At 42.5% G+C, this 20,416-nt stretch overlaps 1 long non-coding RNA gene across 1 annotated transcript in view; it reads left to right on the top strand.

Annotated features, from left to right (window-relative positions):
- Window positions 1–20,416, top strand: part of LOC116586057 — a 179,769-nt gene that overhangs the window by 58,550 nt on the left and 100,803 nt on the right. Inside the window, exon 6 of the long non-coding RNA XR_004283872.1 lies at window positions 11,086–11,193. This is a non-coding gene — a long non-coding RNA (uncharacterized LOC116586057). The remainder of the gene's footprint in view (window positions 1–11,085; window positions 11,194–20,416) is intronic.

Raw genomic sequence — 20,416 nt, 5'->3', positions numbered from 1 at the left:
TTTGATTCTTTTATTCATTATACCTGGCATACAATTAAAAATTAGTAGACCTGTGAAAAGGCAGGATAATATGACCAGTAATTAAGAGAAGAGGCAGATAAATAGATGTCAGTCCATGGATGATCTAGGTCACTGAATTAGCAAAGTATTATAAATAATATATTAAAGAAATTAGAGGCAAGGACCAGATAGATAAAGGATATTTATAAAAATCAAATAATCATTCTACAACTAAGACCACAGTAACAGTAATAACAACAACAAAACACAGGATGTGGAAGTGTCTGGATATAATAGAACACGGGTAAAACTGAACACAGTTTAAAGCAGGTCATTAGAAAACATCCAAACAGGGTGCCTGGGTGGCTCAGTGGGTTAAAGCGTCTGCTTTCGGCTCAGGTCATGATCTCAGGGTCCTGGGATTGAGCCCCACATCGGGCTCTCTGCTCAGTGGAGAGCCTGCTTCTCTCTCTGTCTCTGTCTGCCTCTCTGCCTACTTGTGATCTCAGTCTGTCAAAGAAATAAATAAAATCTTAAAAAAAAAATCTGAAACATCCTCTGTATATAAGAGGAGCCCTAAAAGGAGAGCACAGAATGGGACAGCAGTAATATTTGATAATGATTAAAATTTTTCACAATTAAAATTCATCAGCCCAATGATTCAAGAATGTAGTGAATATAAAGTAGGAGAAACAGATATGGGCATATCCCAATAAATCTGGAAGATATACTAAAAGAAAAGAACCTTGCAAGCATCCAGAGAAAAGTCACATTACTTTCAAAGAAAATAAAATTAGATTGTTAGCTGACTTCTTTAAAAACACAGTGGAAGCCAGATTGTGGTGGAATAGTATCTTAAAGTGCTGAATGAAAATAACTGTCAAATAGAATTATGCATTCTGCAGGAATATCCTTCAGAATAGCATGAATGTTTTCAAAGATTTTGAGAACTTTTCTTCAGTAAGCCTGCAGTAAGAGACAACCTAAATAAAATTCATCAGGCAGAAAGATTATCATAGATGGAGACAAAGAAATTTAGGAGAGAATGAAAAATACCAGAAAGGATAAAAGATAAATGTATGATAGGTATGTTAATAAATACCTGAGTATATGTATATGCAAGGATATTTGAATATTGAATATCTGTGGAGATGCATTTATATGTAGAACTAAAATGTATGACAACAATAAAAGTCAGGAGCTTGAAAGTCCTAATGCATTGACAGTACTACAAAGTGGTAAATGTAATAAACTGAGTTAACTGTGTAATTCAAGGATGTGTTTTGTAAGATCTATGAGTATTGCTAATAGAAGAATATGAGAATATGTGAGTACACTTGATAGAAAGAAAATACAGAATAATAAAATATATGATTAAACCAAAAGAAGAATGGAGAAAAAGTGAACAAGTGGGAAAAATAGAAAATGAATGATAAAACAGTAGAAATGGCCCTATTATTAGAAATTACTTTAACTATAAATGGACTGAATGCTGCAATAAAAATCTAAGGTAGACTGAGTAACAATTAAAAGTCCCATTATGTTGCTGACCAGAGACAGAGACTACTTGAAGGACATAGAAAGTTTTAAAGTCAAAGGGTGGAAAAATGTTTTAACCACCAGTCAAGAGAAAATAGCCAAACTAAGAGACAAAGTAGACACAAATAGCAAGAAGCAAGAGTATTTCCTAGTAAGGAGGTTCATCCATAGAACGACATTCTAGTATGAAATTTATATGCACTCAACATTATAGCTACAAAATAGAGGAGCAGAAAATGAACAAATTCAAAGCAGAACTAAAATGACATTAGAAAATTCCTACAATTGAAGTTGATTTAACAAGCACACAGAAACTCAGTAATGGGATAGAGCCGAACAAAAAAATTAATAAACCTGACTCAGTTGACATACATAGAACACGGAATCAGCTTTAATAGAATTCAGATCATTTCATGTGCACATGCCAAAATTGACTGTATGTTGGGCCAAAAGAAAGCCTCAAAAATTTCAAATGATTCAGTCTGTTCTAGGATGACGTTGACATTTAGCCAGAAACAAATAACAAAAACATGATGAGGAAATCCTCAAGTTCACTGAAATTAAACAACAATCTTTTAACTAATCCCTGGGTAAAATAAGCAATCAAAATGGAAATCAGAAAATATTTTATATGGAATGACAAGGAATATTAGCATATGAAAACTTTTAGAATGAATCTAAATTAGTGTTTGCAGGAAAATTTTTAGCTGAAATGCATTTAAAGAAAATTAAGAGGAAAATAAATATTTAAACTTTTATTTCAAGAAAGTAGAGAATGAAGAGCAAATCAAAGCTATGGAAAATAGAAAGAAATAAGGGCAGAGAGATAAATGATACAGAAAAAATGATACATGGGAGAAAATTAACAAAGATAAATATTTTGTTTTTTCTTTAAAGATTATTGAAATTGAAAATTTTTAACTACCAACCATGATAAAGGAAGGAGGGAAAGACAGCAGAGGAAGGGAGAGAGCACACTAGGTTTTACTTTATAGATAAAAAGAATGTTTGAACTTTAGATGAAGAAATTTAAAAATTTAAAGAAAATGGACAATATTATATGAAAAATATCACATACCAATGCTAATAGAAGTAGACAATTTGAATAATCCTTTATCTGTTGATGAAATGGAATTCTGATATTAAAAAATATTTTTCAAAGATGTGCATGACTTCACCAGTGAATTCTTTTGTTCACTCAAGAAAGAAGAGCACTAACCTTGGACAAGCTCTTACAGAGAAAATTCAATGAGGAATCTTTTTCTCATTCTTTCTATGGGACCATCTCACCTTAATTGCAACACTTAACAAGGGTATTAAAAGAAAGGAAAATTACAGACCAAATTCTCTTATGAATATAGATGCAAAAATCTTTAACAAAAATTAGCTAATTGAATCTAGCAGTATAGAAAAAAGACAATATAGTCAAATGTTGTAGACACAAAAGATTGATTTGTTTTGAAAGATCAATTAATATAATTCACTGCGTTAATTAGAAGACAGAAGAGTGACATCATCAAGATGGTGACATAGGTCATTCCAGACTTCAGGTTTCCTTTGCAAAGAGACTAACTAGAGACTATCCATAGATAAGACACTCTTGTGAAAATTCCAGAACCCAGGGGTAAGACTGAAGCAGCCCCCTTAGACAATAGAAACCTTGAAGAACCACATTAAATGAATAAGAGAAATAGATTAACTTTGACTGCATATCCTTGCCCCAGGCTGGTGGTGAGTTGCACTAAGAGAGTCCCACTGTGTGTATGGTCTTCTAGTGGGAAGAAAATAACTTAAGGTGGTATCAAGGTTCCCCAGCATTGTGGGACTCTTCCCAGGAGGTGTTATCAGTTTCATGTCTCAGGGATCACTAGAGGAGTCTGTGGAACTCTACCACTGGGGAATCAGGGATTGAAAAGAGGGGCAGGGCTGACCGTAATCAGAGCTCAGATCTTGGTGCACTGTGCTGCTCCTTGCAGAAGTGCCGGAGCAGAGATCCCAGCCAGTAACTCTGCCCATTGCAGAGCTGAGCTGCTAGCCCATCCAGCCAGGGAACTCTGTTAACAGTTGTGGTTGATTTGGATCCTCATCCAATAGGCCATACTAGCCAGGAAGCCCATTGTACAGCTCTACCTGGACAGGGGAACAAATTCACAGAGAGCCAACACAGCAGTCCTGCCCAGTAGTTGAACATAGCCTCAGGAAGCACAAAACCAGTGAGCCTGCAGAGTGACCCTGAGCAGCCCCAAGTCCTATCTTATGGTAACATGTATCCATGGAGTCCAGCTAGCACTGAATGAAGCCCAGCATTTGGCCTACCCAGTTAATGAACAAAGCCTACAGAGAACCAAGTCAGTGACCCTACGTAGTTGTGGACCATAGCCTATAACTCCATCGGAGACCAGAGCCCAGACAGAGACTTTGCACAACTGCATAGCACAACCTTCAGCCCCACTCATGTGTTGGGGGCAGCTGGCAGCCCCGCCCAAACAAAGATCTCAGCCAGTGACCTTGCCCATCAGTAGAACACAGCTAACAGCTTATCCGAGGGTGATGTCCAGCTTCAGGACACAGCCTCTGGCCCCACCTGAATGCAGAGCATGGCTGGCAGCACTGTCTGGTCAGGGAGCACAGTCTGAGGCCCTACCAGGCCAGGAGCAACCATGAAGTGTCGCCCACAGCCCTGCCCAACTGCAGAATCCAGCCAGTGGTACTGACCTGTTAGGGAACATAACCTGCAACCCAGCCTGCCCAGAGAGCATTGTAGAGAGCACAGCTGCTGGCCTTGAACATAGTCCGCAACCCTGTCTAACTGGGGAGCCCACTGGTGTCCCCACTTGAATGTGGAGCCTGGCCAGCTGGGGATCTGATGCACAGCATGTGAACTGTAGTTAATAGTTAACAACATTGTAAACTTGAAAGTTGCTGAGAGATTAGATCTTGAAAGTTCTTACCACAATATATATATATTTTTCAAATTTACATTTATCCCATTACACGCCTAAACTTACACAGTATTATACTATGTTAAATATATCTCAAAGAAGCTGGACTCCAAGGAAGACACACAAATGGCCAAGAGACACATGAAAGAAGGGCTCCATATCACTTGTCATTAGAGAAATACAAGTCAAAACCACAGTGAGATACCACCTTACACCAGTTAGAATGGCTAAAATGAACAAGACAGGGAACAGCAAATGTTGGAGAGGATGTGGAGAAAGGGGACCCCTCTTACACTGTCGGTGGAAATGCAAGCTGGTGCGGCCACTCTGGAAAACAGTATGGAGATTCCTTAAGAAGTTGAAAACAGAACTACCCTACGACCCAGCAATTGCCCTACTTTGTATTTACCCCAAAGATATAGATGTGAAAAGAAGGGGCACGTGCGCCCCAGTGTTCTTAACAGCAATGTCCACAATAGCCAAACTGCGGAAGGAGCTGAGATGTCCTTCAACAGATGAATGGATAAAGAAGATGTGGTTCATATATACAATAGAATATTACTCAGCCTTCAGAAAGGATGAGTACTTACTCATTTACATGGACATGGATGGAACTTAGACTAAGTGAAATAAGTCAATCAGAGAAAGACAATTATCATGTAGTTTCACTCATACGTGGAATGTAAGAAATAGCACAGAGGACTATAGGGGAAAAGAGGGAAAACTGAATGGGAAGAAATCAGAGAGGGAGACAAACCATAGGAGACTCTTGACTCTGGGAAACAAACTGAGGGTTGCAGAAAGGAAGGTGGGTGGGGGAGACGGGGAAACTCCGTGACGGGCATTAAGGAGAGCGTGTGATGTGATGAGCCCTGGATGTTATACGCAAGTAATGAATCATTGAACACTATATCAAAAACTAGTGTTGTACTATATGTTGGCTATTTGAGATTTTTTTTTAAAAAGGCAGGAAGAAAATATGAGAAAATATTGTATGATCATCTTTTATGTAAACTGCACCCTAATCAGTTATAAACATTAAAAGAAACCCTACTTTATCCATCAGGGAGAGCCTACAGAAGTTACTTCTTGATTTGAATCTTAAAGCATTAATAAGAAAAGTGCCTGTTGTCTGAGCTAGTAAGATTTTCTACCAGGGATACTGCAGATAGAATTCCTGCATTGGATCTGGGGTTCTACGGAAGATGACTAACATGGCTTTTAACTTCCTGAGCCCATGATTCACGTGTTTCATCAACAACAAATCAAATTATAGCTTATCAACTCCTTAAATGTCCCAACTTTAAGACTATTTTCAGTGTGAGGAAACATATAGCAGTTATCAATTTATTTGATGGGAGTTGCCCCAAGTATATGGCAGTAAGAGATATTTAAAAAAGTAATCCATATATGCTCTTAACATGTGGACTATAACGTCCCTCACTGTTGATTTATCCAAACAATAAAACCATGTAAAAAACACTTTAGTGCAGTCCTTAACAATGCGAGCTTTGGCATCAACATACCTGTGTCTGAGACCTTGCTCTGCTTTGCATTAGGTGTTAGGAAAGCTATTGGAGTCTCAAAATTTTTTGCCTTCGTTATTTTATAAAGGAGACCTGGACCCTGGTGAACTTTTTTATCTATAGCTTCTTACACATCAGTTGAACTGAATTCCCCCCACAAAAGCCCCCCAATTATTTCTCATGTGTAGAATGAGAATAATAAATGTAACATACTCATTGAACATTTCTAAAAATTAAAAGAGATCATTTATGTAAACTTGTAAGTCAGCACATACATATTATGTGCTCAGTAAATAGTAACATATACAGTGACCATTATTCCCATTTCCTTTCTTTTTTTTTTTTTTTTTAAAGATTTTATTTATTTATTTGACAGAGAGATCACAAGTCGGCGGAGAGTCAGGCAGAGAGAGAGAGAGAAGCAGGCTCCCGCTGAGCAAAGAGCCCGATGCGGGGCTCGATCCCAGGACACTGAGATCATGACCTGAGCCGAAGGCAGCGGCTTAATCCACTGAGCCACCCAGGCGCCCCTCCCATTTCCTTTCTTGTAAACAACAAAAGAAGCATAATTCTTGCCATCTTGGAAGTATTAAGCACATTTTTTTCCTTTGGTTTTGGTAACCACTACTGATTTTCTCAACAATACTTTGTTTTTGACACTTAGATAAGGTTGTAAATTAAAGGTCATTTTATCTTGCTGGCCTCCTTACCTAGTTCAACCACCAAGCCATCCTTAAGCACAGTGAGACTGTCCACAAGAGCAAGGCCCCCTTCCACTTAGATCTAATTGGATTTCGAATGATGAGGACAAAATGGAAAAGGTGCTAATTAATTTGTATTGCTTTTCTTTGGTAGCTACAGGGAATAAAGGGTGCTTTTATCGGGAAAAAGGCAGGCTTCGCATGTGGCCCAGAGATGGGTGGATGGCAGATCATTGTGGTTGGGTTTTATGGAGGACAGTTTCTCCATGTGCCAGGATACCCCCCAGCCCAATAAAGATGCGTACGTACCAGTGATTCCATATGAAGAAATCTGATCTTGAATGGATCTCTTGGTGAAGTTTGTTTTCTCTAATCAGTTTCACTTTATGCATGAACACTTACTGTGATTTGTGTGCCTAGCAATGATTAGGGTGATTGCCTGTGACAGACAGCATCTTGCTGATGACACATTGATGAGCCTGTCCACTGCCAGAGACAGTGGGGAAACTTTTTACCAGACTCTGGTTAAGCTCAAGTATGTGTTTGAAGATAACATCGAAGACCAGGTTGGACTGCCTGACAAAAACTCTTTCTGCTCTCCTGGCCCTCTGCCTTAACTAATAGGAGTCTGGCTTTGGAGGTGTCGTACGCTGAATGCGCCCCCTCAAATTCGTATCTTGAAACCTAATCCCTAAGGCAATGGTTTTGGAGGTGAAGGTTTTGCCTCGTGAATGGGATTAGTGGTCTTATAAACAGACCCCAGAGATCTCTCTTGTTCCTCTATCACGTGAGAACACAATGAGAAGACGTCCGTCTATGAATCAGGGAGCTGGTCCTCACTAGCCTAAATCTGCCACCACCATGATCTCAGACAACCTCCAGAACTGTGAGAGTTAGACGTTTGTTCTTTAAGCCACTCAATCTATGGTATTTTCATTACAGCAGCCTGAACAGACCAAGATAGGAAGATATAGTGGATTCCATTGGTGGTGGTATGATCTCAGTAAGAGGTCACGTACATCTAGAGCCTGGCTTATCTCTAGGCTGTGCTGGGTTCTCTGTGATTTCTGGGAGCAGCAGGACAGTCTTGTTCTCCCAGTTGCTGTGAGAAATCCTTCACCTGACTGTACAACCTCCCGTTCTAAAATAAGCATTGTGCTGTACATCCCGAATACTCCTAAGATAGGTAACATGTTGACTTAAACTTAATCTAAGATGGAAATGTGTATCAGCAGCAAATTTCTGAGACCACTTCTTATCTATGGACGGTCCCTGGGAGCTGGCAGTACAAAACCCTCGAGGGAAGAAAACAGTACAGTCTGAAGGAAATGTTTATTGCTTAATTTCTTTCGGTGTTAGCCTGGTTTAGCTAAAACTGTTTTCTCAAAGTTTTGAGGAGCTTGAAAAATTCACTATTCTGAGCCCCATCCCTCATGTACTGACTCAGATCTCCAGTGGGGTAGGCAGGACTCCGAAAATATGTTCATATAATAATGTGTAAGTTCCCGCATGATCCTTTGCACACTTGCATTTGAGGAATGTAATTAAGGTATGTTAGGGTATCAAAGGAATCTTAGGGTAATCAGCTCTGCGAGAGTATGCCCACCACTGTGCACGCTCATGGGGAAAGGGGGTACCACGCTGGACACCCGGGGGGTGGGTGTGAGTTCACGCTCTGCCTGCTGGCTTAGGAAAGATGTCCTTTACGGGGATATGCTCGAGCTATGACTCCGGACTCGTTCCCTGTGCTGTCTGCATTTATAGCTCCCAGCATGGCACACTGCAACCACCTGCTCCTACATCATTTTAATATTTCCCCCAGATCCTCTGCCCACTGGTAACATTTTTCTGTTCCAGACTATCTAATTTATTAATTCCACCCTGAAGAATGTGCAGCAATTGTCTGCTGCACCCAGGAAAACACACACACACACACACACACACACACACACAGCCCAACACCACAGCTGATACTGGAGACAGGAGATGATTCATCCCTGCTGTTCCCACCTGATCAGAAAGCCTGGTGTTCATATATGTTAATAAAAGTAAGACACCGTCATCTCTACCCTTTCCATAATGCTTGCAGGTGGAGCTGACATTTGCCTGTGAATTTTTCAGTAACAGCCGCGGGGTGCTGCTCCCAGGTCCAGCTCTACTCTTTGCTTTTGTACCAGCTGGTCTGCACACCTTCAGCCTTCAATTGCCCACAGCACAGCTCTCTGAATCCTCTATCTTAGTTCTAAAGCTTTCTTTGAAGGCCCTGGGAGAGCCAGCTTAATGGCATCCCTGCCTTGCCCCCTAGCTCCTTTCCTTCATGCGGCCCCCTTGCGCAGGCTGACCCTCTCTTTGTCTTCCTCCGTGGTTACCAGCTTCCAGGGGACACTCCTTTGCAGACCGAAGCAGGCTGGGGGAGAGGTCACTTTAGCTGAGAGGAGTCTGGTCTTGGGAATAAGCACAGCCCTTGCTCACCGGTCCAGGGGGAGGCTGAGCCTGTGGCATGGTCACTTTGTGTCACTGACTGACAGTTCACTCCTACAGCCAGAGGAGCGTGGGAGACTCACTTGACAGTCTCCTCAGACTTGCCGGACTCTGCAAAGCGCCTCCTCAGAAGAACATTCCACACAGGGAACCTTTATTCTCCTGCCTCATTAGGCTGTAGGATAGCTCACAGATTGCACCCACCACCTGCCCCTCTCTGCTCTGAGGCCGGATGGTCTAAGGGCAAACAGTAAGAGGCCTTGCTCAGGCAGTCTTCGCCAGAGCAATGTTGTAAGCCAGAAGGACACAAGCAGGTTTCACGTTGTACACAGACGGCCTTTTAAAATGGATAAATCTTCCTTCAGTGTGTAGCTTTTCAAATGGAGTGTAAAAGGCGCACGCCCAGGAACGGATCTTTTGAGTATGTGTATGTGGGAGACCAACAACTATAAAAACTGCGTTTCTCTTTGACCAGGCCAAGGACATCAGCCTCTCCCTTTTGCCACGTGGTCAGTGCAGCTGCATCCTGGGCAGGTCCCCAGGCCGGGTCCTCAGGCCAGCTCCTCTTGCTCCCAGCACCACCCAGGGCCTCTCATCACTTAGTGACCTTGACAGTTTTTGGAGACAATGAACCTCAACAACGCCCGAGTATGACCAACAATGGGAACATACTCATTTCTAACCAATGACCTTAAATAGGAATCTGAAAAACTTTTAACTTTTCAAATACCCTCAGAACATTTCGTAGCATTGTGGCTACAGATATCCTGGATTGCTCGATCTTTTCCTTGACATGAAATTCCTCCTGTCCTCTAATAACATTTTTAGGAGCTGACTTGGTTCAGGGGACGTTTTATCCACAATTGGACCAGATATACTTTTTTATACTTAGTTGTTTCACCTACTTCTGATACCAATTTGTGGCGTTTTGAGTGTGTCTGTTGCACATTTCGGTAAAAAAATTCTCCACGTGTCCGTGCACACTCGGGACTGAGGCGCTGGTTGTTTCCTTTCCAGCCGAAAGCACAGATATAATTGAAAACACTTGATCTCGACTGTTAATTGTTCCCTGCCCCTCGGCCTCTTTTGGGCCCTGGAGCACAAAGATATCACTGCGAGTGTTTCCAGGAAAAGCAGATTTAGGATGGTCCCTGGGAAAGATGAATCGTAAACATAAAATGGAACAACAGGCGTTCATTTGCCAGGTGATAGCTATGGAGGCAAGAGGAGGCCTGCTCTGGGGAGAACCACAGGAGAGAAACGGACCCCAAGAACAGGAAATGAGCAGAGGAATAAATCCACCAAACTACTGATCAGGTGTGGGTCTGGCTTAAAGAAGAGGATAGCTTTAAGGAGTGCTGAATGTCCAGGGTAGAAAGATAGGTTAGCTTCTTCTAGGTGCATTAGCTGCCTGTAGCTGGACAAGATGTATGTACACAAAAAGTTAATAAGACAAAGATATCCTTGTTTGATCAAATCTGTGCCTGATGGCCTCAGAGCAAACAGCTGGGGATTGTCACAGGCTGGCGAATGATCAGTATTTGAAAACAGGTATCAATCAGAGGGAAAGATCACGCAAAGCCACAGCTTTCCTCTTCGATGCTCTGCAAACACCAATCACCTTCAAATGTGACAACTACTGCCACATCCACAAACCCTTTTAAGAACGTCAGCGTCTTTCCTTGGAGCCCTAGAAACTCTGACCCATGTTGCCAAGTGGTATGGACTGAATGTTTGCGTCATCCCCCAAATTCGTACGTTGAAATCCTAACCGCCAGCATGATGATATTAGTAGAGGTATCAGGCCAGGAGGGCAGTCCTCATGAATGGGACTGGCGCTTTAAAAGAAGAGACCCAGGTGACCTTACTTCCTTTCCGCTCTCTATATGGTGTTAGGAAACAGTGAAAAGACGGCCATCTGCAAACCAGGAAGAGGGTTCCTGACTGACACCAGATCTGCCAGTACCTGAGTCTTGGACCTTTGAGCCTCCAGAATTGTGAGAAGTAAGTTCCTGTTATTTTAGCTACTCAGTCTTTGGTGAACCGTTCGAGCAGCCTGAACTGATTAAGACCCCAGGCGAAACAAACCATCTGTGTTGTCTCTAGGACCATGGTAGAAGCTCCTCAAAAGGTAGCAAGCTAGCGCGGCTTGGTCTGGCAAGTAGGCTGAGAGCAGTGCCCTTCCTCACTAATCAGATCCCTGGGCTAAGTGTCCCCTGCGCCCCTATTATGAATGTACCTATTAGAGATGGGACTGATCCAAGTGTGGTAGAGAAAGAGAATATTCTTATAAACCCATATACTTCTTGTGTATACATTAGCAACCTACATAGACGCCTTTATAAATATATCAGACCCAGAGTAATTGCTTCAGGTTCTCAACATATTTTCCCTCATTACTGGAAAACGAAAAGATTTTTGTTTTTCCACCCGTATCCAAACTTTCTTCTTTTTATTACTTAACTGTGACCCCATACCTGTACTTTTTATCCATCTGCCACTTCCATTAACCCTGTGCTGTCTTGTTTTCATCCTCACAGCTGTGCTGAAATTTCTCTCTTGGAAGTCACCAGTATCCTTTCTGTGTCATAAGATATAATTTTCTTTAAATGCGCCATTTGACTTTTGGCTTTCAGTTTCTTTTTCCCACTTCTTGTTGCCTTGATTTCTATGATCGGATACTTTCTGGACTCTTTTATTTCTCTTGGTGCTGTCCTTGCACTGAGCCTTCAAAGGCATGAGGCATGGCCAAGGCAGCCATTGGGAGTAATGCAGTTGAACCAGTTTCTGACCGCAGTAAGAGATAATTTGCATGTATGGGCGATTGGGAGCTGTGGGAGGAATGTGAACTTGGGGCTGGCTTGGGCTTTGTGAATTAGGGCAAGTCTCTCTGCCTCAGTTTTCTAATCTATAAAATGGGCATATCGGTGCATGATTCTGGGGTGTTATGGTAAGGATTTACCAAGAAGAATGTAGTGTTTCCCCTTGGCTTGACTAAAGTTAAATAGGTTTTTCCTGCCTCTTGGTCCCTGACCTCCCTCTCACACAGGCCTTTCTGGAATCCAGGTGACCTATAATCCTCCTGCCCCATTGCTTTAAAAACTCTCCCACCCTCTGATTCAGTAGAGATGAGTCCAGACCGAGTCCCGAAAACACTGTGAAAATCCCCGCATGCCATGCTAATCCCTGAGGTGACCGCTGTCATCTTTTCAGCACTATGTAGACAGAACAGACCATGTGCAGAGACTTCTTGACATTTATCCCAGCACTCGGAAAGGTTGGGGACGAAAGAGAGGGTGGGGCTGATCCAGAATTTTGAGTTTTCCGAAGCTCTTCAATGTATTACAAGCCGTGAGGTGAGCCGCCAACTGAAAGCCCTCAGATTAGCTGCGTCCTGAGCTAACACACCTGCCGGGCAGGAGGCCTCAGACACATGCTGAGGGCGGGCTGGAAGCAGGCTGACTGAGTTTTCTTCGTTGCTGACAGTAGATCAGTTGTATAGAATCCCTTTAATGCTTTTGGTCCACACCTGTTTGTGCCTTGAACATTTCTTGGTTTCTAGAGCAGGAAGGGAGAGGCTGGAGGCAAATATATAGACATGGTTAGTGACTGCCTTGCCATCTCTCTTCCATGGTACCAAAGAAAAACCCGTCTAAACCAAACAACAACAGCCCGCCCCACCCCCAATCCAGCCATTTCCATTTTCATCTGTTCTGAATTTGGGGCCTGGAGCCGGGTCAGCAGGAGTCTGATAAACGATTTTTCTCATACTAGCACTGCTGCTCTCTGCCAGAGGTAATTTTCCCAGGGCACCGGGATTTCCACAGACCCCCTTAGCCTGGCCCTGGCCCTTGTCCTGGACCCCCTCTCTCCCACCAGGAATAGAGGAGGACCTTAGTTATGCCTTTGTCTCAGCTACAGGTGCCAAAGGAATGAACATCCCCCTGGGAAACAGAAGCTTCTTAGGGGCTGTTGAGTCTTCCCGCAGAATCTCTGATTGGTTACTTTCTCGAAGCCTGCTTGTTGTGGGCTCAGGAGCTGGTGTGCCCGAGGGAGGCTGGCTTCGAACAGTGGTGGCTGGTTCTCAAGTCTTTCAAGAGCAAGTATTTTGAGAACTATCATTGCAGAAATAACAGTATCACAATATTTAGGGCTACAGAAGGTCTGGGAGAGGACCGATCCAAGAACAGGAGCCCAAAACAGATCCCAAACATAGACTGGAGAGAGAGGCAGCAGGGGGGTCCCCCTGACATCACAGTGTTCACTCGGGGTAAGGATCCGTCGTCTTTCTGTCGTCTTTCCCCCACCCCGGGTTCATACTCAGGTTCTAAAAGATTCCGCAAGTGGGGACAGCAGGCTAATAGTTGAATCTTCCCTTGGGTCTGAGCTGCTTCCCTAGATCTCTTCTTTCTGCTTCTCTACTGTGATAAACTGGACTGAAAACATCAGCTGTAACCACTTTAAGATTTTCTATTTGCCTTTAAAGTATTTTACCTCATTATGTGTGTATGTGTATCTATTTTTGTCAGATGCCCCAGAGGAGCGGGCTGCTGCTCTGGCTACTCTGGGCTGCCCATTCCTAAGAACCAAATCTCTTCTCTGCCCACATTCTTCCCCCACCACAGAACATAAGCGCACATGGAATCCTCTGCAAGCTCCTAAACCTTTTCGTATTAGAGTTATCCTTGTGGTCCTCTTGGCAAATAGAAGCCTACAACGGGGCAGTTGGCTTCTTTGCATTTAGCTGAGGTCAGGTGACTATGTTTGTGCTAAGGAACATAACCAAACGTGTTCTAGAGAAATCCTGGGATGGTTTTTTTTCTTCCCTTCCTCTTAGAATGTGACTGTGATGGCTGGGACTCCAGCAGCCTTTCTGGGCTGGGGGCCACATCTTTGTCATCACAGGAAGTGCCCAAGTCTCTGGTGACAATGGAACTATCATTTCAGTCCAGGCCTGGCTACCCTTCTACTTTTTTTTTTTTTCCTGATGTGGGTGAGAAATAAACTCTTATTATCCCTTCCAACGGGAGTTAAAATACTCTTTTTAATCTTATGTTAACGACATCATCAGCATGTGCTAACATACTGGGTTTACTTTTCTCCTCTTGCTATTTTGTGTTACATTTCTCTGGGAGCTCCTAGCAACCTTATATAGCTTCTACTATTTTAACTCTTCCCTTAAACAAACGTTAGTGGAAACCAGTATTCCAGGAGCTATGCCAGGCCACTGGAAAACAAGGATAAGTAATATAATACCCCATGGCTGTGAAATATTCACCAGACCCCCATTCTAAAGAAGTACAGGTGAATGACAGCCGATGAATATCACTACCACACAAATCAGCTTTGCTGTTGGCATATAAAAAGAACACGTCTGGTCTCTGGCCTTGAAAAAAATTTAGCCTAACAGAAAAGGAGAACAGAAGGGCATAAAATAATGAATGTTTACAAGCATTCAGGGAGAGAACCAGCTTGGTGCTTCTTTTCCTTGGAGGCTTATTGTTAAAAAAAAAAAAAATATTACTAATCATCTGGAAGTCTTACTATGAAAATAGAATCTGCAGTGACCTCATGGGGAGCCCAAAACTTTCAAATTGTATTCCCTCTTCCCTTTGCTGCTTGGGAACAATCCAAAAGCAGGGCGACTGTGAATGGCCAGACATCTGCAAGGCAGCTTTTCTTTTAATTCTTGTGATTGTTTTAATGTTTATTTGAAACAAATGTACTTTTCCATCCTTGAGCCCTTATTAGCTCATTCTGGAAACATGGCTAAAAGCATGGCATGGGAAGATGACGGTTCTTTTCCCCCTTCCTCTAATTCAGGGGTTTTGAGGCTGCCATAGGTGCCAATGCCTCCCATAAAGCCAGATGTTCTTCATGTTTCCACATGCTCGCAGAGCGTCAAGCCTCTGGGGGTTACTAGGACGCGCCTTTGATCCGGGGCCCACTCCTTGTAGGTGCGTGCGTTCTGGCTCTCCACGGACTCTCTCTCTACCTTCACGGCCACAGCGGGAGGTTACCTAGCCACCGTCCTGCAGATGAGGGAACCAGAATTCAGGGAGATGAAGTAAGCGGTTCCAAGTCACGTAGCCAGCAAAGGTGGAGCCGGGATTTGGATCCAGGCAGCCTGACTCCAGAACCCTTTGTTTTTAACTATGTCGCTGTAGTTGCTGAAGTAAGAGCTCACCAGTATAAGAAAAGACCCGAAGTTTGTCGGGACAGAGAGCTAAAACCCCAGGAGTAAGCTGCCTCCCTGCCTTCTTCCTTCTGTCACTCAGTTTGGGAGGTTATGATGTTGTGAAGGGAGAATGTAGGGAGAGGAGGTAATTTCAGCCTAGAGCAAGAGAGCCCGTCTCCCGGTCAGCCTCCGCGCAGGCCCTGGGGTGGGCCCATGTGGACTCTGCTTTACCAGCAGGCAAAGCGGGTAACACTCTGTCACCACCCACCCTTTTCCTCCCGGACCCTTGCAGATAACTTTCATTCCCCCTAGACCACAAGGACTTTACCACAAGGAGAGGTAGGGGATGTGGCCTGGCCGGTGGTTACTCTTCTCATGTTTTCTTTTCTGTTTGGAAGCTAAGAAACAGTCTTTCTGCTGGGTCTCTGTCCTCAGGGCCAGCTGAAAGATAACCTCAGAGTGGAGGCCACACTAACACATAGCTTTTATTGCTGTGGAAGGCTGTCTGGGTCAGAAATCAGGCTGAGCATGCTCATAAATGAAGAAAGGAAAGTGATGGCCTTTGGGTTTGCTCTTCCCTCTGCCAGGAATATTCTCTCCTTCCTGCAGTTGGACTCTCAGATGTTACCCCTTCATTCAGGACTGTCACAAACACCCCTCCAGTATCAGCCCATCCTATTTAATTGCCTTCAGAGAGAGCATCTTTTCTCTCTGAAATCACTAGTTAGGATGATATGTACTGGTTATATCAGTAGTCCTAATGATGTAACTAATGGAATAAAATACTACACCTCATGATTACTTGTTATTACTAGTTGTCACTAGTTATACAGTTATCACTAGTTATAATCTCCTTGAAAACAGGGGTCTTTTTTCTTATTCACAACTATATCCTCAGCTTGTAGCATTCGTACCCAGCATACATGCCTAGTTGGAGGAATAAATGACTGAGTCCCATTATTTTCTTTGGATAGGACTAGCAAAATCAGTCTGTAAAAACACAACTAGAGTTGACAAAATTTGGTCACCGAGGGTTAGATGCCATTTCCCTTTATAAGAAAGTCCAGAAAGTGGGAAGTTTCTTTCCTCCAGCTGACCAGTGTGCATGCTAAATAGAGGGCCAGCCAGCTTCCTGGGACTATGCATTTCCTCCACAATTATCCCCCCATTCTGCCACACTCTTCCTGAGCAAGTTCTGTTTTTGGCAATTATCTTGTACTGTTTCTGCATTGTGTGCGTGTGCGTGCACACACACGTGTGGTGCTGTCTAACACAGTCTCTGTGTTAGAAGGTACTTCAGCACCTGTCCTACTGCCAGATGAACCCAGTAGGAGAATGTTCATGACATGAGCCAAGTGTTGATCAAGGTGAGCCCGGAACATTTTCCGGTAACACCCCACTAGAACACTTGTTTACCGGACACCACCCTGTCATAAAAGGAAGCCATCCCACAGATTCCAGAACTTTAAAACAGAAGTTAAACTTCTTTTTGCAACCCAGAATGAAGTTCTTGGAACAAGCCAGGGGCATTTTCCACCACTCTCCATCTCCTGTGCTACCAGGGGACTTAAACCATGAGGAAACACAGGCATTTCAGTTTCACAACTGATTAATCCTATAAACCATCCATTATTCATTGTGGACCTGCTGTGCTCAGCGTCCATGCTAGATGCTATAGGGGATGCAGACCACATGGGCTTGCACTCTAGGATTTTATATTCTGAGAGTGGGTCTGAGACGAACTCTGCTTAATGTAGAATATAATTAAGACTAAGCTGGTTTTCAGGACAATTTTGTAGTTGTTACAGCATTGTTTCAGGTCTGTAAATCTCATTTCCAAAAAAAGATTGTGACAGGATAGTGTCCCATATTTTTAGTGGCAGCCCCTTGTGCTGTCTTGAATGCGTAACAGACTCTTAGGGACCCAAAGAGTGGTTTGATCATTATGGAGCCTGATAAAAGTTGGTCTGGGCTAATTGAAAGGAATGGAAGGTGGGACAGAAATTCTATTCTACTCCCAGGGCACATTTCAAGAGAAAGAGTCACATGAGTCATCCCCAGAAGCATCACTGCCCTGCTGAAAGAGATCAGCTTTTCGTTGACCCAGAAAGTTTCAAGGTGTCCCCACAAGAGGTGGCAGCTATGAAAATGTCCCAGTCAGGTCTAGGAGACCAGATCCAGCTTTGATCTTGGTATCCTGGCCTCTCTAATTAGTCACGGTGTTGCCAGAGTCTCAGGGCCCCCAGCTCTGTCCCAGGCCTGGGAAGCTCTGCGTGGCCTTGGGTGCCACTGTCTGTCTGCTTGTGTTGTCAGAATGGCTGCTCTTTGGCTGAGTTCAAGTTCATCCTTCTTTTGTTCCGTTCCTTTATCTGACCGGCTACCCTGAACCTCATTCAAATGCTATGTGCATGTTTTTGAAACTTGGCCATTTAATTCACAGAAGAGCCTTGGGAAACTTTTAGGTTTCAGGTTGTGCTGGGGTCACATTGCTTTGAGTTTCAGCTTTTGACTGATGTTTAAAAAAGACTCAAAGAGGGACTCCAGCTGCCCCTTCTGAGTTTGGCCAGGTGTGTTAGCAGAAGCCAGCAAGGAAAGGAGGCAGACAGATCACAATCATGTCACATGATTTCAAATGGATTTACTGTACTTGTTAGATGGTATTTCATAGATGCAGATTACTGTTCATCACAATACACTGAAAGCGTGAGAAATGAGGAATTAAAAAGTAGTAGTAGAAAATGATTGGTCCTAGGTCCCTGGGACCCCCAACCTGGGCGCCGGGGAGTTCAAGATTACAGCAGTTTCCACCTCAAGTTATCTGTTTTTTTTTTTTTTCAGTTGAGACATTTTTACATCTCCTCATGTCATGGCAAGCTCTCCTAGTTTCTGCAGACCTCAATGCCCATGTCTAAAAGAAGGAAAGAATCCTACCTTTGCTCCCAGAACCTTAGGACAATGAGGGAATGACTCAGTGCAGATGTGTTCTAGAAATTCGAATTGCTTGGAATCCTGGTAAGAAAGTCAAGAGGTCTCTCACCCTTTTTACCAGAGTGATGTTGCAACCAACCACTAGAAAGACAGTTATTTACTGTTTTATTTTGAAAACGTCCCTTGGAAATTAAAATTTCTATTAAACCTTACTTCCTACTACCCCTTGGTTTGTACTGGGCCAAGCAGAAGACTACCCAGGCAATGAGCTGAGAGAAGTGGACAGCATGAGCTTCCCAAGTCATGGTTCCAGCCAGATCCTTACTGGTGTACAACCCTGGAGTGGTGTGTGTGTGTGTTGTGGGGGAGGGGGATGTCCCTCTTCATTGTTGCTGGGTCCTCAGGATCTGCTTCTCCAATTCCCTTACTGATGATTTGGTCCCTGAGTATAGATTTGTCACTGAAGATTTATTCAGTTGCTATAAAAGATGCCATGACATGAGGAGATGTAAAAAGTCTATCCCTTTACAATAGAGGAAGCTAGCAAGCCTCGCACTCATGTTTGCAATCAAACTGTTTTCCTTACCATTTTAGGTCTCTTCTTGGTTCATGGTAAGAGTCATGCTTGTATGTTACATCATCTGCACTTCATAATGAAACCACTAGACCCTGAAGCCAAGTCATGTCAAGCTGAAAGTGTTTTAAGCTCTTCGTGCATCTAAAACCATCTCAACACAGAACTTTTATTTTCCTGAAGCTTTTCAAATTGACTTCTTTCACAGGGAGAAAAAAAATTTTTTTTGCATGCATTAAGTTCTTTGGACTTCCCTATTTTTATTTCCAAACTGGCACATTATCATTTCCTCTGTCATACACAATCTGGCCTTATTGAATTCTTTGCCATTTGATCTCCTTAAGTAGCTCAGCTTCATCAGCCTCTTCTCTGACATTGAGAGTTTTTGCCTTATGCTGAATATAAATTACCCCATTCCAGTTCTTTGAAAAATTACAGAGCTTCAGATTTTATGTGGTTTGCTCATAGTATTAAACTCTAAGAAAATAATTCACAATAGCTGATCAGATGATCTGATCAGATCTAAATTTGGGTGAGGACCATATTTGCTGGCTCTTAAATTCTTCACTTGGCTTTGTGTTTTGTCACTTATGCATCTTGTCTTGGTTATCCTTTCTTGAGACTTTGACATTTCGCCCATCAAAAGAATAAATGCCCTTTCAGCTCAAGTGACTTCATTTATAAAACAGAGTAATTAATAAAACCTACTTCATTGGATTAGTGGATTAGAAGACATGCTACATGTTCAGTATTTAGAAACAGTACCTGACATATAGAAACTACTCCAAAATGTCTATTTTAATATTATTATTATTACTATTATTAAGTACGTTGTTGAAATGGGCATGGTGCATGTTCTTTAAATGGAATTTGGTACCAGATATAAAATGTTAGGACTTTTGATATCATTTACAGCAGAATAGGACTCTCAAAACACACGTAAGTGATGCTGAGACCCTCCAGCCATATTTTGCAGGCATCTTGGACTAGTCACAATCTCATGGCATTAGTGTGTCCTCCCTAATAAGAGACTGCTGCTTTCTTACTTTTTTTTTTTTTTAATTTCATGCTTCTAGCACATGTTCTTTCTTAGTCCAGTGTCTCTTGGTAATTACATTGTGTTTTCCTTAAACATGTCCACTTTTTTATAGACAACTTTCACAGCTAGAACAAACATTTTGTATCTACCTTCCTATCTACCTCACAGGATCAAAAAAAGCTTGAGGTCATTGAGTTCTCCCTCTGCTATCAGATTGGATACCAATGCAGTCACCTCAAGGAGATGAGACATTCTTGTAAAGTACCTCCAGAGAAGAGCACTGCACATCATTCTTTGTAATTTAGGTCAAAATACTGAATGAAAGTTTTGCTTGACTTAAATATTTTCAAGTTTTGTTAGTTTTGTTAGCTTTACTATTCTTTACTCTAGTATGTTTTTTTAAATACACTTAAAACAATTTTTTTAAGGAGAAGCCTGTGGCTTTTTTTTTTTTTTTTTGCCTTTAAATGATGTCCCTACTAATTTTTCCTTATTAATAAGGAAAGTA

The sequence above is a fragment of the Mustela erminea genome, chromosome 3 (assembly GCF_009829155.1).
Source record: "Mustela erminea isolate mMusErm1 chromosome 3, mMusErm1.Pri, whole genome shotgun sequence".
Lineage (NCBI taxonomy): Eukaryota > Metazoa > Chordata > Mammalia > Carnivora > Mustelidae > Mustela > Mustela erminea.
The sequence above is the reverse complement of the archived record's forward strand: the minus strand, read 5'-3'. Positions and strand labels throughout refer to the sequence as shown.